Source organism: Sceloporus occidentalis, unplaced genomic scaffold (assembly GCF_023333645.1).
Source record: "Sceloporus occidentalis isolate IW3139 unplaced genomic scaffold, rSceOcc1.0.p SCAF_3, whole genome shotgun sequence".
Taxonomy (NCBI): Eukaryota; Metazoa; Chordata; class Lepidosauria; order Squamata; family Phrynosomatidae; genus Sceloporus; species Sceloporus occidentalis.
The window spans coordinates 74,200,308-74,215,263 of NW_028316983.1; positions in this window are offsets into that span (position 1 = coordinate 74,200,308).

A 14,956-nucleotide genomic window follows, 5' to 3' on the forward strand; every position below is an offset into this window, starting at 1 on the left:
AAATTACACTACAATAAAGAATGAAATGCAAGGCAGCAGCAGGACAGATGTGTGACTGTGTGATAAGTACCAGCAAGATACTTTTATCCTGTTGAAATGCTGCTTTTTAGCCTTGTGTGATATAAAGTCACAGAGGATTTTTGGAAATGATCCATCAAGAAGAAAATGGAAAGAACTGCATGGTTTTCATGCCTCTTCATAGAATCATAGAATCATAGAGTTGGAAGAGACCACTAGGGCCATCCAGTCCAACCCCCTGCCATGCAGGAAATCCAAATCAAAGCATCCCTGACAGATGGCCATCCAGCCTCTGTTTAAAGACCTCCAAGGAAGGAGACTCTATCACCTTCCGAGGAAGTGCATTCCACTGTCAAACAGCCCTTACTGTCAGGAAGTTCCTCCTAATGTTCAGGTGGAATCTCTTTTCCTGTAGCTTGCATCCATTGTTCCGGGTCCTGTTCTCTGGAGCAGCAGAAAACAAGCTTGCTCCCTCCTCAATATGACATCCTTTCAAATATTTAAACAGGGCTATCATATCACCTCTTAACCTTCTTTTCTCCAGGCTAAACATCCCCAGCTCCCTAAGTCGTTCCTCATAGGGCACGGTTTCCAGACCCTTCACCATTTTTGTCGCCCTCCTTTGGACACGCTCCAGTTTCTCAATGTCCTTTCTGAATTGTGGCGCCCAGAACTGGACACAATATTCTAGGTGGGGCCTGACCAAAGCAGAATACAGTGGCACTATTACTTCTCTTGATCTAGACACTATACTTCTATTGATGCAGCCTAAAATAGCATTGGCCTTTTTAGCTGCCGCATCACACTGTTGACTCATGTTCAACTTGTGGTCTACTTGGACTCCTAGATCCCTTTCACACGTAGTTTCATTCAGCCAGGTGTCACCCATCCTATATCTGTGCATTTTATTTTTCCGCCCTAAGTGCAATACCTTACATTTCTCCGTGTTGAATTTCATTTTGTTAGCTTTGGCCCAGCTTTCTAGTCTATTCAGGTCATTTTGAATCTTGATCCTGTCCTCTGGGGTATTAGCTATTCCCCCTAATTTGGTGTCATCTGCAAATTTGATAAGTATGCTCCCAATTCTGTCATCCAGGTCATTGATAAAGATGTTGAATAGCACTGGGCTGCATGATGGCTGGGGGATTTGAAGTGCTGCAGTCCATTTTAAAATGTAATTGTTTTTTTAAAAACAATTTTAAAGCTCTTTTCCCTGGTAATTAAAGACAATACAGCTGGTGGGCAAAAAGCAACTTTGAGTAGTCACCATGTTGTTGAAGTGGTTGTTTTAAAAAGCCAGCTGGGGCCATAATAGACGATGAAGAGTTTCACAGGTTAGGAATTTATTCTGTGGAATTTAGTCTCCGAATTTACATTTGAGTTTTTCTCACTTTGGGGACTGTTTGTTTTCTCATGAGTGATGCTCCAAAAACAGTGTTTGAATTTCCGGTGTCTGGATAATGAGAGCCACATTATGCATCAATTAATTTTGAACATGTCGTCTCTTCTTTACTGCATTAACATTCAAAAGTGGGACTCTGGAGAATAAAGTGGATTCTTAGGGCATCTTTACAAGTAATGCTTACTGGTCCCAGAGCTTCTGAGAAAGGCTAGCCATATGTGGGGGGTCTACATGGGGTTCCTTTTGCTGTGAAATAATTGGTACATTATGAATATAACTATGTGCTTATCTTTAGGAGATCTGGGTACTTTCTATGTATAATTTATAAATTAAAGTAGGGCAGGGGTGGGCATAGTACACCCCTCAAAGCTGCTTTTGAAGCTCTTATCCCCATCCAGAGTCAACGAATTGGCCTTTCTCTGTCTAAAAGCAAAGGGTGTATGAGAGAAACATCACTCCTGGGTGCTTCAAGGAGTGGATATTGACCTTTAAATTAGATTGCAGCCAAGGACTGTATTTTAAAACTTTTTTAAAAAGTTCAAAACCAGAAGTGGATTCTGGCCACTTCTAGGATTTCCTCCCTAATTTTTGGTAAGTCTGTACAGCTCTGCGCCCCCTTGCACATCCCTCCCATTCTAAAAATGACATTTGTCCCCAAATGCCTCCAAACACCCCCTAGATGCGTGGGGACAATTTTTCCACATTTTGACAGACCTCTGAGCCCAGAAGAAGCATTTTTTAAAGATCAGAAGCTCAAAAAAGGGTGTGGGATGCTGGGGGGGGGGGCATTCCTTCCCACCACTGATGCATTACAACAACTTTGGCACATGTTTCATTTTTCTTGTTATTTGAAGAGTACAGCATCTGAGTTGTTCCATGACACAAGAACTTTGTGGTAGCATGAACTTTTGTAGACCAGAGTCTACTTCCTCAAACAGTCTAGGAAAGCTCATATTACCAGTGTCTTTCTTTCATTTAGTCTCAAAGGTGCTGCAAGATTCCTTTACATACTAATTTTTCAGACCAACACAGCTATGTCTTCAAATTCCACCAATATGAAATGTGCTGGTATCTTGGTGGGGGGGGTTGTTGTTAAAAATCTCTGTGTATATGCATTTATATTTAAAATTTAAATCTAAACAAACTTTAAAATCTGAATTACACAGCATTTAAACTCTTGTCAGTCTGGAAAAGCTTGACAGCACAAAAATGTTTTTATCTGCCTCAAAAGGATGGGGACAACCTGGCCTCTCTAGGGAGGTAGTTCCAGAGCCTGGGAACAGCCACCAAGAAGGCCCTCTTATTCCCACCAAATGCACCTCAGATGGTGATGGGACAGAGAGAAGGGCCTCTCTCCTTGATCTCAACACTCTAGTGGGCTCATACAGGGAGATAATAGTCCATCAAATAGCCTGGCCCCAGGCCGTAGAGGGCTTTATAAGTCAAAACCAGTACTTTGAATTATGCCTGGAAACAGACTGGCAGCCAGTGGAGCTATTGCAGCAAGGGAGTTACATATGTTGTTGCCTTGAACTTCTAGAAGGAAGGCAGAATGAGGTTCTAATTTGCTGTTTATAATCAGACTGATGTCCTGATAGATTATTTGCCATTGAACTTAGATGTGGGATTTGAAATTCAAATGAAACTCAATAGCTTTCCATACAAATGCAGAGATAGCTATGTTGAGCACAAAGCAAATTCCAAAGTCCATGTTGTGCTAGTACCTTTAATAGACCAAACAGAGCTATTCTTTGTTTTCCTCCTTATGTTTTTCCTCAGAGATTAAGGTCCAGCAGAAAAAAATACAGTTTTTCTCCCTATGCATCCTTGTTTTAACCATATTCAAGCATGAGTACGCACGATCACATGCAAAATGTGGGCTAGCGTACTTATGTGCTTAGGTCTAAAACACACTGCAGAAATAATTCAGTTTGAGACCACTTTAACTGCCCTGGCTCAGTGCTAGGGAATCATGGAAATTGTAGTTTATTGTGGCACCAGAGCTCCCTGACAGAGAAGACCAAATGTCTCACAAAATTACAGTCCCCATGATAAAGCAGTCCAAAACTGGATTATTTCTGCAGTGTGTTTTGTACCTAAGTTATTGCAGTTCTTTTGTGATCCATGGTAGCATTGCAGCTTCTGTAGTTGTAGGAATCTTTGCAACTATGGTCTACTTCTTGTGGAGTCAGTAAATCTTTGTCTGAGACTGCAGTTAAGAACTCACATGATAAAATATTGTTCTATTCAAAAACTAAACCACCTTTACATCAGAGAAACCAATGATTTGGGGAGTAAAGTTCAAGTTTGTTATGCGCCTTCAAGTCAACTCCAACAAATGGTGACCCTGTCATAGGCTTTTCTTTGGAAGATTGGTTCAGAGGAGGGTTTACCATTGCCTTCCTCTTAGGCTGAGAAAATCTGACCTGCCTAAGGTCATCTAGTGTGTGTCCATGGCTAATTAGGGATTCCAACCCAAGTTTTTCAGTGTTTTAGTCAAACACTCAGTCCACGTTTAGTCTTACCTTTGCCAGTACTTGGTACTTCCCCACAATGTCTTGGGGGGGGGGGATTTATCCATGAAAGTGCTAACCTGTATGATGAAGTGTATTAAGTGCATAAGAACTAAGATTGGTCATGTCAGTATGTTCTACAGGGATGGTAAGAAGAGCTGGTGTGAATAAATATGTATCCTGTGAATTACTACCTCATAGATGGTGTTGTCACTGCAAACAAACAAAGGGGGTGAGTGTGCATGGATGACTGCTTCTGGCAAACAATTTTTTTAAAAAAATATCAACATAGAATTAAGTCACACCCAAGAGAAGGTGAAACTAAACAGTGAGATGAAGATATTGTGACAAGTGGGTGAATGGGGTGCTGTGGGTTGTCACCTTGAGGTAGGTTAATCTATACTGCAAAATTATATCAGCTTGACCCCACTTTAACTATCATGGCTTCATCCTATAGAATCCTGGGATCTGTAGTTTGGTGACATACATAGAATTCTTTATTGCACTCTCTTCAACTGCAGACCACAGCTTTCTGGCACAGAAGTCCAAATCCCTGATCAAACTAGAAATCAAGATTTCCATAGAATGCAGCATGACCATGGTAGCAAACTGCTATAATTGTGCAGTGTGGATATTCCCCTTCGTAACAAAATGGGGCAATGGCATCATTTTCAAGAGCCAAGCTCCAAAATAATATCATTTGTTGGGCTGGCTGTGAATTTCCATGTTGAGGTGCCTATCCTAGTTGAAACTCTGTGTTCTGTAAAAGTTGTTCTCTTTTCTAATCAAGAAGGCTGTTTTCACAACAAACAGTGCCAGGTTATCCCAGAAGGGAACTGGGCTGAAGGACAGGTCACATACTTCTCAGTTGTTTTTCAGTGGTCCCTTTTTGCTATGAAAATGAGTGGGAATCAGATAAGTTTTCCTCCCTGGGCAGAGATGGCTGAAATTTCCAGGAAGTTTTATGTATTTGAGGACTAGGAGAAAGGACTGGCACTTCATTGGTGATGGTGGCAGGTGAGGAGCAGGAAGGCTTTTTTTAAAAAAATATTGATAACAGCAATTTCTACTGTAAATTCCCATTAAGAGTAATGCTCTTGTCAACCTCATTGAACATTGAACTGCAGAGATCTGTTGTGCACCCAAGCAAGATCAATAATGTTATGCCTCAGGTTGCAAAACATCTTTTGGTGTCTTGATGATCTCTGTGTGTTTAGCATATGTACAGGTATACCTCAGTTAACAAAATTTCTTTCTTTCTTTCTTTCTTATCTGTAACTCTATTGACTGGGTGCCTTGGCAGAAACAAGGCAGTATGTAAAGCCATATTAATAAATAAATGAGATATAGGTATACCTCAGTCGATGTTTTCCTCGGCTTTCCTACTTTAACAGGAAATTTGGGACCAGAGGTGGAAAGAATAGGGATAGGTTCGTACACCACAGAAAAGAAAAGCAGTTTGACATGTTTTAGCAAAAACATTATTCAAAACTAACAATATCCACATGTGAAATGAAACAGCCAAGTCAGGTGAGACTTGTGTAACAAAAACATTTTGAACCTTCTTGAGACCATTTGAAGGCTTCTTCCAAAATACATCCAGGGATAATTTGTTCCTTCAAAAACTTCCACTTTTCTTATCTCCATTTTGGTGGACAAATGTACAGATGTGTGCTTTTGAAACATGCTGGTGGGAGTTGGTGTGACAGGTATATCGCTTCTTCCCTTTTCTTTCTATTTTGCTATTCATATAGTTCAGTAAGGGTTTCTAGAGTCAGCTGCCATTTACCTTGCCAGGCTGAGGCAACCACACACAGCTAAAGTAGGATTGGCTAAAGTAGTATCCCATTCTTTCCCAGTTTAAGCTTTATTGTATTGTTAATGAAGACATGTTGGTGCAGCCTGACACTGCAAGTCTGTGTTTCTCCAATCCTCCCGCACCATCCTCCCAATGCTGATGCTGCTAAAAAAAAACCCCTTCCAGCTAGACAGAGGATGAGAAAGAAAAGGGGCTGGGCTAGCATATAAAGATTTTGTAAAAAATGAGCTTCTTTGTCAGAAGTTTTGTTAAATGAGGTATGCCTGTATATGGACTGCCATCTGGACAGAGTAAAAGTACATTGAAGGAAACATCTTTCTGTTTGTTAGCACATACAGTCTGCAAGCAATACTGTATATATTGATTGTTGCTACATCAAAACAGTGTATGCATTTGTAAAACAGATGGACACAAATAATTGTCTTTGGGGTGCTGACAATCCAAACCAGCTCCTCGTATTTCCATCCACATTTGCCTTGGGTGCCACGCACCATTGGTTCCAGCACCTCCAATATTTTCTTCATGAAGGAAGCAGGTCTTTAGCACTGCTTAAAAATCTGTCTCTTTGCCTGTGGTTCATGCAAAGATCTGTTTATTAGGGGCAGTGCATTTGAAAAGCAAGTTTCAGGTTTATGTGTAACATGGAATGTTATTGTTTCATTTGGATGTCTAAATCACACTTACATTTTAAAGGCTGGCTCACTTCAGCATTAGGAGACAATTACATTTCTCTCACTTTCTCATAATAATGCAGTTGCCATTTTATACAAATTTTGACATGCTTCTATCATTTTTATGTTGCATGCAGAAGGGTAGTTTAAATACATTACTGAAAAGTGTCTCTTAATATCTTCCAGCTATGAAAGCTTAATTATACTTTCCATGTACAGGGGATGGCTATCACCTTTTTGGCCTCTCTGATGTTTGTTTAAGAAGAATTTGGATTGTCCCTGCTGGAAACCAGACACTAGACCAGATAGTACTTGGCTTGATCTAGCAAAGTGATTATTTTGATATTATACATACTGCCTGTGCCCTTCGGTGTTGTGGAAAGAACCTCGTAAACCTTAGGGAACAAACCTATTAACCACAGATTATTTGAATATTAGTTTGAAACACAATTTTTTATATTTGGCTTAATTTTCCCACCTGTCACACAGAGAGAATGAATTATACCAGTCTGTGTTTAAACATAATATACTACACACACACTAATAATTTTTCAACTTGCAAGTAAGAACCAACCTTATAGTTTTTGTTTTCTGTGTAATCTGTTTTCTGAAGCAAAATGTTCAGATACATTTTTGCTTTGCCTTTTCTTTTCTTTTCTTTCTAAATCAAGATACATGTTACAAGCAATCTTGTAACTGCCCTTGAAATGGTAATAAACAATTATAGCTTGTCAAAAGCAGCCTCTGAAGGAAAAGCAAATGTGCCTTTGGCATATGCATGAAAGTACTGTGCAAACAGTTTAATGGCGAACTGGCTTATTTACCTGTTTGCATTTGTATCCAGACCTGTGCTTGACTTTCAGAGGGTTGGCTGTGTAGTTTTTGCTAGAACAAACAGACTAGAGACTCTCATCTTGCCTTTAAAGACAACAGGTTTATTGAACATAACGATTTTGTACCAGCTGTTACGTGACGGAAAGTTTTTAGTGGTTTTTTTTAAAAATAGTTTTTATTGTATATTTTAAAATATTACAAAGAAAGAATAAAAGGAAAAGAAAAATGAGGGAAGCAAGAAGTATATAGGATATATGTGGGGTAGACATTTACATTAATATAAATTGGCCATTGTAATTTATGGGTATGGGAAATGGTTTTGAATTAATGAAATATGACTGGACATCATGAGAGAAAAGAACATGTATAAGAAGATTTGTTGTTATTTTAAAATACTGTACCCTGGCTAGTACAACATTACTGAGGGAAAGAAACTTCTGAATAGTTACAATAAATGCTTACAGGCCTATATCTGGGCCATGTAAACCATGAGATGATCTTCTGAGTAGGATCAGTGTCCAATTGTGGATCTGGTCTCAAGGTAAAAAATTGTAACATGGCTCCCCCTATCCTCCTCCCTACTACAGAAGGCCTTGTCTGTTCTGAAAAAAACTATCTTATGTTTCTGGTTTGTACGAGTTTGCATTTCTATGCAGAAATGGCTGATAAAAAAATGTGTGCTATTTCTACAAAGGTAGCCTTTGCCCACCCCCACCCCCTTTTTCGTGGACTTCCTGTAATTCATTGTCAATTCTTCTATGTAATCTGGAGATCAGAGGCCAAACTCACTGAAACATTTTATCAGTCACATCAGCTTCCACTGTCTCTGAGATCTCAATGTCTCTGATTAATGTAGTGTTTGGTCATCCTTCTGGTTGTACATTGAAAAAAACAACCTGTAATCTGAGACTTGCAGTTCTTAAGAAAGTGTGACACATGAGGAAGTACACATTTCCATCTCTCCCTCTTCTGACATCCCTTTGGCAGGGGGAGGATGAGGGAGAGACATGCTAGCCAGTTCCATCATCTCTGTTGCAGCCTCTTCTGCCCTTCATGGAGGCTGTCTTGCCACGCATATTACAACTCTGCACAATGAGGGGTCTGAACTACCTGGAGAATCTATATAGGTATAATCCTCCTGCAGAAAGAGATACTCCAACATATAAAAGGCAGAACTGACAAGGAGATTGTGACAGGAGGCATGGAGTTAACCAGCTGACTAATTAAGGAATGCCCTCTTTCCCTTCAGAGAATTCTAATTGCATGTAGAGATAGAATTCACATACATAGCCATGTTAGTCTGGAATATCAGTATGCAAAGGGACTATTTTATTTTGTTCAGTGTGTGTACTTCTAGCCAGGAGCTGGATTTGATTAATGCAACTTTCTCCATCAGTACACACATGTACATGCACATGCTCCCTGAAGCATGAGCAACAGTCCTCCTTGCCTCATAATAATGTGTTCTCTTCCCCACACCAACCCACTTATCTCATATCTAAGACAGGGTATACAAGAATACAAATTTTGTTTTTGCTTAGTTTATAATGTATGTATATTTCCTCCCCCTTCCATTTTAAAAGAAGGCCAGCTATGACCCAGATGAAATGTGCTTGGCTATTTTTTAAAAAAATTCCCTATAAATCCTGATAGAGAGAGAGAGAGAGAGAGAGAGAGAGAGAGAGACGGTTTATGACTTTTTGACTGTGTTTGCACTGACAAGCAATACGACAACGTTGATTAAAAGGTGGGAGCAATGATGTGATACTTATTATCAGTGGGGTTTCCATGGAAAGCAAAGTTCACCCAGAACCAGTGGCGTATTTACAGAATCATGTGGCTGCAATTACCAGTGTTGTCACATGCTCTTGCGTTGCTTTTATGGCTTGCGCAAGAGGTAGGTGTCAACAACAGTTTATAATGTTTCATGTTTAATGAGGACACAGAACTTCTGAAAACTAAACAGAAGAAAAGGGAGGAGCAGCTAGTTAACAAAAGAATATGGTCTTCCTTTCCGCTAATATCTTAAAGGAAGTTCCTTAAAAATATTGTTTTATGTTATGGAGACATAAAATAATATAAAATTTGTCATACTTCCTTGAAGGATATTGTTAGCTTTATAACAAGCTGTAATAATAATGCCAAACTGCTGTGATCTCTTATCATGAAATATACTTTTTAAAATTAGAAGTATATTAAAGGTGATCCTCTTTGTTACTTGTGAAAAGGAGAAATTTAAGATTGTTTCAAAGCATACATTTGATAAGGAACCAGTCTTGCAACTTTTGGAGGGACAACAGCACAGTTCTATCTACTCTAAAATAAGGCCCACTGGCTTACTCCTAGTAGGGGCATAGATTTGCAGTCCAAAGCAGAATCTTACCAAAGACAAAAGAGATACTGTCAAGTGAGAATAAATTCAACAGAACTCAGTAGGGGCTCACATCTAAGTAGAAAAGGAGTAAATTTTGCTTCATAGCTGCAAATGAACATGTGTTAAGGACTAGTTCAGAAAAGGTCTGCCATTCAGCTCTGTAAATAAAGGAATGATGGTATGGACAAATCTAGATGCTGAAAATTTTACTTTTTTGGATTACAATGTTCAGAATCCCCCCAGCCAGCGTAGTTTTTCCAAGCTCTGGTCAAGTGTTAGTATGCGCCTGGTAATATATCCGAAGGAAGCTGACAGCCTGTTCACATAATCAAGATGGCATTCCCTACCCACCAAAGCCATTACAGCACAGAGATACCTGTGTGCTCTCTGGTTTAATTATTGTCAGTTGCATGAAGAAAATAGTTAATCCCTACTTGTGCAAACTGCTGCATATACTCAGGTATAAGTCTAGAAAAAAACTGACCCAAAATATCCAGGCTGACTTATCCACAGGTCAGTGTAAGTAATGTATCTTATCTCTTATTTAAAAGAAGGAACCATGCACTGGTGAAAGGCAAGAGTAAAATTTGTTCTAGAAACACTGACCTCCTCTACGCTCTCATTCATCGAGCCTTAAAAGTGAGCACAAAGAGTTATGTCTGTTGGAGTTTTGTAAGTTCTTTGATATTGTTTTGCTTTGCTTCATCCTTTAGATCCTTTGCTATATGCCCCTATGTGTTACCCTTGACTTATCCACGGGTCATATCAAAATTAATAATTTTGGCCCCCAAACCTGCCCTCGACTTATACATGAGGCTCTTCCAGTTTCAGGGAAGCAGGTTTTGCATGGTGGGATACACACACACCAAAAAACCCCTGTCAATTACTTCCTGCTCCAGTGCTCTAAATAAGGAAGAAGATGACAAATTAATACTTTGCCAGATTAAAATGGGAGAATGGTCTTCCATATGAATTGGGAAGAAAACATGCCTGATCCTCCAAGAATCTGGAGGTGATAATTAGTTCTTCACCTTTTATACAACACATTTAACACATATCCATTCCACATTTCTTCTAAAGAACTCAAGAATTGTGTATGAAATTATGTTATTCCCCATTTGATCTTGGCAGCAATCCCATGAGATAAATTAGTCTATTCCATAGCCAGTGGTCTACTGTTACAAGTATGGTGTGATGGACAGCACAGTGTTGTAACCAAATTCTAGAATAGCTATTTCTGTAGTCGCTCCTTTGGAAGACTGTTTTCTATGAATGGTGCTGAAGACATAATCAGAAATTGGAATTTACAGCAGATATTCCCCACCCTACCCCACCCCTGCTGAGAAGGCCACCAAAGAATAACAAATTAATCCATTCTGTGTTCTTCCTGATGGTGAAAATGTGAAGTGTAGGTTCCTAGAATACTCAGCTCCATGTGGCTCCACCAAAATTAAAGATGAAAGTTTTATACCTTGGCTTAGTCATAAATCAAAATGGAGACTGTAGTGAAGACATCAGAAGAAGACTAGGACATTGGAGGGCAACTTTGAAGGAACTAGACAAGATACTGAAGTGTCAAGATATGTAATTGAATATTAAAATTAGGATTTTCCATGCCTTTGTCTTTCCCATTCCTATGTATGGTTGTGAAAGCTGGGCAGAAAAGGAAACAACCCATTTGAAATGTGGTGCTGCAAGAGTGTACTTAAGTTACCATGAACTGCTAAAGAGAAAAAGAAATGGGTCTCAGAACCAATTGAATCTGAACTTCCACTAGAAGCCCAAATAAAAAAAAAAACCTGCTATTGTACTGTATGTTCAACACATCATAAGAAGACATGACTCCCTGGAAAAGATGATAATGCTGGGAAAGGCAGAAAACAGTAGGTAAAAAAGACAACCTTATAGACAGATTAATTCAATGAAGAAGCCCTGCATTTGCAGACCTGAGCAGTGTAGTTGAAGACTGGGGCTCGTGGAGGTCTTTTGTTCACAGGGTTGCCATAAATGGAAACTATCTTGCAGGCAAATAAGAATAACAACAAGTAAGGAGCAAAGTTTCAGCTGGATCTTGTAGAGCTGACTGAGTCCCAATGTTGGAACTTGGCCAGCTCTTGAAGCCCTGACAGAGCGCACACAGCCCTGTTTCCCTTCTCACCTTCTCCTGCCCACATAAAGTTCACAAGGGAGCAAAGCTAAATCTCTGACTGGAAATACCCAGGAACTTGTGATATGATAAGGGAAACACATCACTAATATCATCTGGTTTGCATGGACTGAGAGGGGTGAAGATCTGGCCCACCATTCCCTGCTGTCAAGCAAGAAAACATAGATATAGCTATGAGCTTTGAACTATTGCCTAGTTTTACCCTAAAGTTCTTTTGAAGTCAATGGGACATGGAGGTTGTGATCAACAAATCCAAGTGATTTGATATGCTTGACTAACTTTCACTGGATCAGAGAGAGAGAAAAAAACACTTCTCTAAAACTAACCACAGGGTTTGGAGCAATAGCCAAAGCAGGGTTAGAAATGGTCAAACTAAAGTGTGGAGCTGCACTTGGAGTTATTCATTAACTGTGCTGAAATGGAATGTCAACTGTGTCCTCAAGCACAATCTGTAATTTGTCCTTTTGCTGCCTGCCTTTGGCCGCTTGCCCCTAGCCATGCAAATGAACAGGGGTGGATATCACAATGCCATTTGGCTTTTTTTATTGGTCTGTGAGTCTAACAGCACAGGAGTCCATCTTGGACAAGCGGGCTTGCTTTTTAAATGTGAACATTTCCTTCATTTGCATGGAAGGAAAAAAGGAAAAGGACCTACCATGAAATATAAACTACCCTCCCCTTGGTTACAGCACCCTTTAAATACAGCCTGTGGATGGCTTGAGGATTTTGGGCAGTCCGTGAGGATGTGGAATGACTTCAAGGCTCCTCTACTGCTCAGTCTTCTCCCAAGGAGAGGATTGGGTGGAGGAAGAGGAGGACAGAATCAATATCAATGACATAATTATTACCAATTAATAATTATTAATTAATAAAGAATTAATTAAAACTTATCTGCAGCCCAAAGGAGTTTAGCCTATCTTAATTTTGTACTCTACCTAAGGACAAGTTGTACAGGTTTCCTTTAAAGAAATTGCCTTCACTGCTCAGCCACTGCTTTATAAAGGACACTTTCCTTTCCGGCTGAATGAGATACAGCTGGTGAAGGTGATGGGTGTCTAATATAAACATGTGGATAGGGTTGTCAGTTCAGGATCATCCCAGGCCATGAGATTTCCAGGCCAGTATCTGAGACAGAGGGAAAGTCCCTGGTAATGTTATTGTGTGGCATTCATTTAAATACCAAGCACAAATTTTTTCTTGTTTGGAAATTAAGACAAAAATCTTAGCTAAGGGGCTGTTCCCAGATCAAGTTGAAATGAGGGGATTATTCCTTTTCACTTACTTAGGGTGATGGGATAAGGAACATTTAAATCTAGCCTATTGGCTTCAAGCCAGAAAGTGGATGCAGAGCAGAGGGTGAGTCCTGGCACAACAGTGAAGAAGCAGGGGAAGGAGGAGGAAGCTAATTCAGTAAAATACATAGACCTAGTGGAGAGTCTGTGCAAGCTGTAGCAACAAATCAATGAAGCCTTGGAAATTGTAGAAAGCTGCTGCTTGGCAAACTGAACTGGAAATTTGCTCACAGTCTATTCTTGTTCACTGCTGAGTGCACCAAAACTGGAGAATTATGCACTGCTGTCTCCTGCCTGGAGATGACCCACAGAATCCAGAGACTCAGGATCATGCCCTGATATCTGGCAACCCTAAATATGGAGCATTATTGGGGGGGGGAGGGAGAGGGAGAAGGGGCAAGCAGAAATTAAGGGAACATAGTGTCACTGAACCATGCAACTGACTGGTTGTCATAAGTGATGTTAACTGCTGCTTAGCAAAGGAGGATTTTGAAAATGTATTTACTGCAGGGGTGGGAATCATGTGGTCCTTTGGACTATAGCTCCTATTAGCCCTTGCCAGAAGAGCTAATACTAAATACTAGATGTAATCCAACCACGTCTAGAAGGCAAAAGTCCCATGATTTACAGGTTTTTTTTTTTAAATGAACCCTAAAAACAGGAGTGACACATATGTAGGCATTGATCTAAAAGCAGCCATTTCCTAATACCAGTAGTTAGGGATGATGTTGTTTTTACTGTTGCTACGTATTTTCAGAGAGGTAGATCTTATACATGAGAGGATGGGAGTCATGCAGTTCTTCAAATATTGTTGGATTGCAATTCCCAGCATCCCTAACTATTGTTATGCTGGCTAGGGTTGATGAGAATTGCAGATCAACAACAGCAACAACAGTCAAATGGTTTTTCTGCCTGCATTACAAAGAAAAAAAATGGTGTTAAAATTATAACAAAAAAGGTGATGCTGCCAGATAGGGCCCTCTGGATGTATATAATAAAAGTGAACTATCAGAGGGAGCTGAGCTAGGTAGCTCTGTTCTTTAGCCTTTCCATCCGGTTCAAGATATTTAAGGTGTTTGCACTGAAATGGGAAACACTGAATCCTGCTGGAGAACAAAGTGACTCATGTGAGTCAGTAGCCTTCAAGATTCCAGGAAAGAAAAACGCAGTGACACCTTTGGAAGTCTGTTTTCTATGGGTGTGTCTGACAATATTATATAACATCTTTTAAAAGCCAGGTAATCCCAATATGTATACATTACTCACAGCTCTCAGAATCTTCCCACAAACATGTTGCTTGGGGGATTCTGAGAGTACTTGTAATAAAAAAAAAGCAACATTTCCAAACTTTCTTACCCCCATAACTCCACCATGCTTAGTCTGAAACATTCAGTCCCCCAAGCAAGTTCCATTTGCTTTTTATTAAAATGGTGGTTGGCCTAAACAAAGATCATCTGCTGTTCTTTCTTCAAATTTTACTTTTGCTTTATTTTTGTCTTTTGTTCTTTTCCCTTGCAAGTTGAGATAAACATACAACAGCAGACCTTATTCTCTCAACAATTCATAGGAACAAAGTTTATTGAGTCTGTTAGTGCTTAAAGATCAGCTGGACCTTCTCTCTCCAAAAATAGTACATTAAAATGTTTACAATAAAAATGTAAAAATGACAAATCACCACATTAAACATATAAAGTCATTAAAATGCCATACAAAAATTAAAAACAAAACACACAAATAAATAAAAGCCTTTCCTGCTTAACCATTAAAAGCCTGAATTTAAAGATATAGTCATATTAGTCTGTAGAATGAGTATGTAGGGAGATCTTTTGGCACCTTTGAGACTAACTGAAAGAAAGAAGTTGGCAG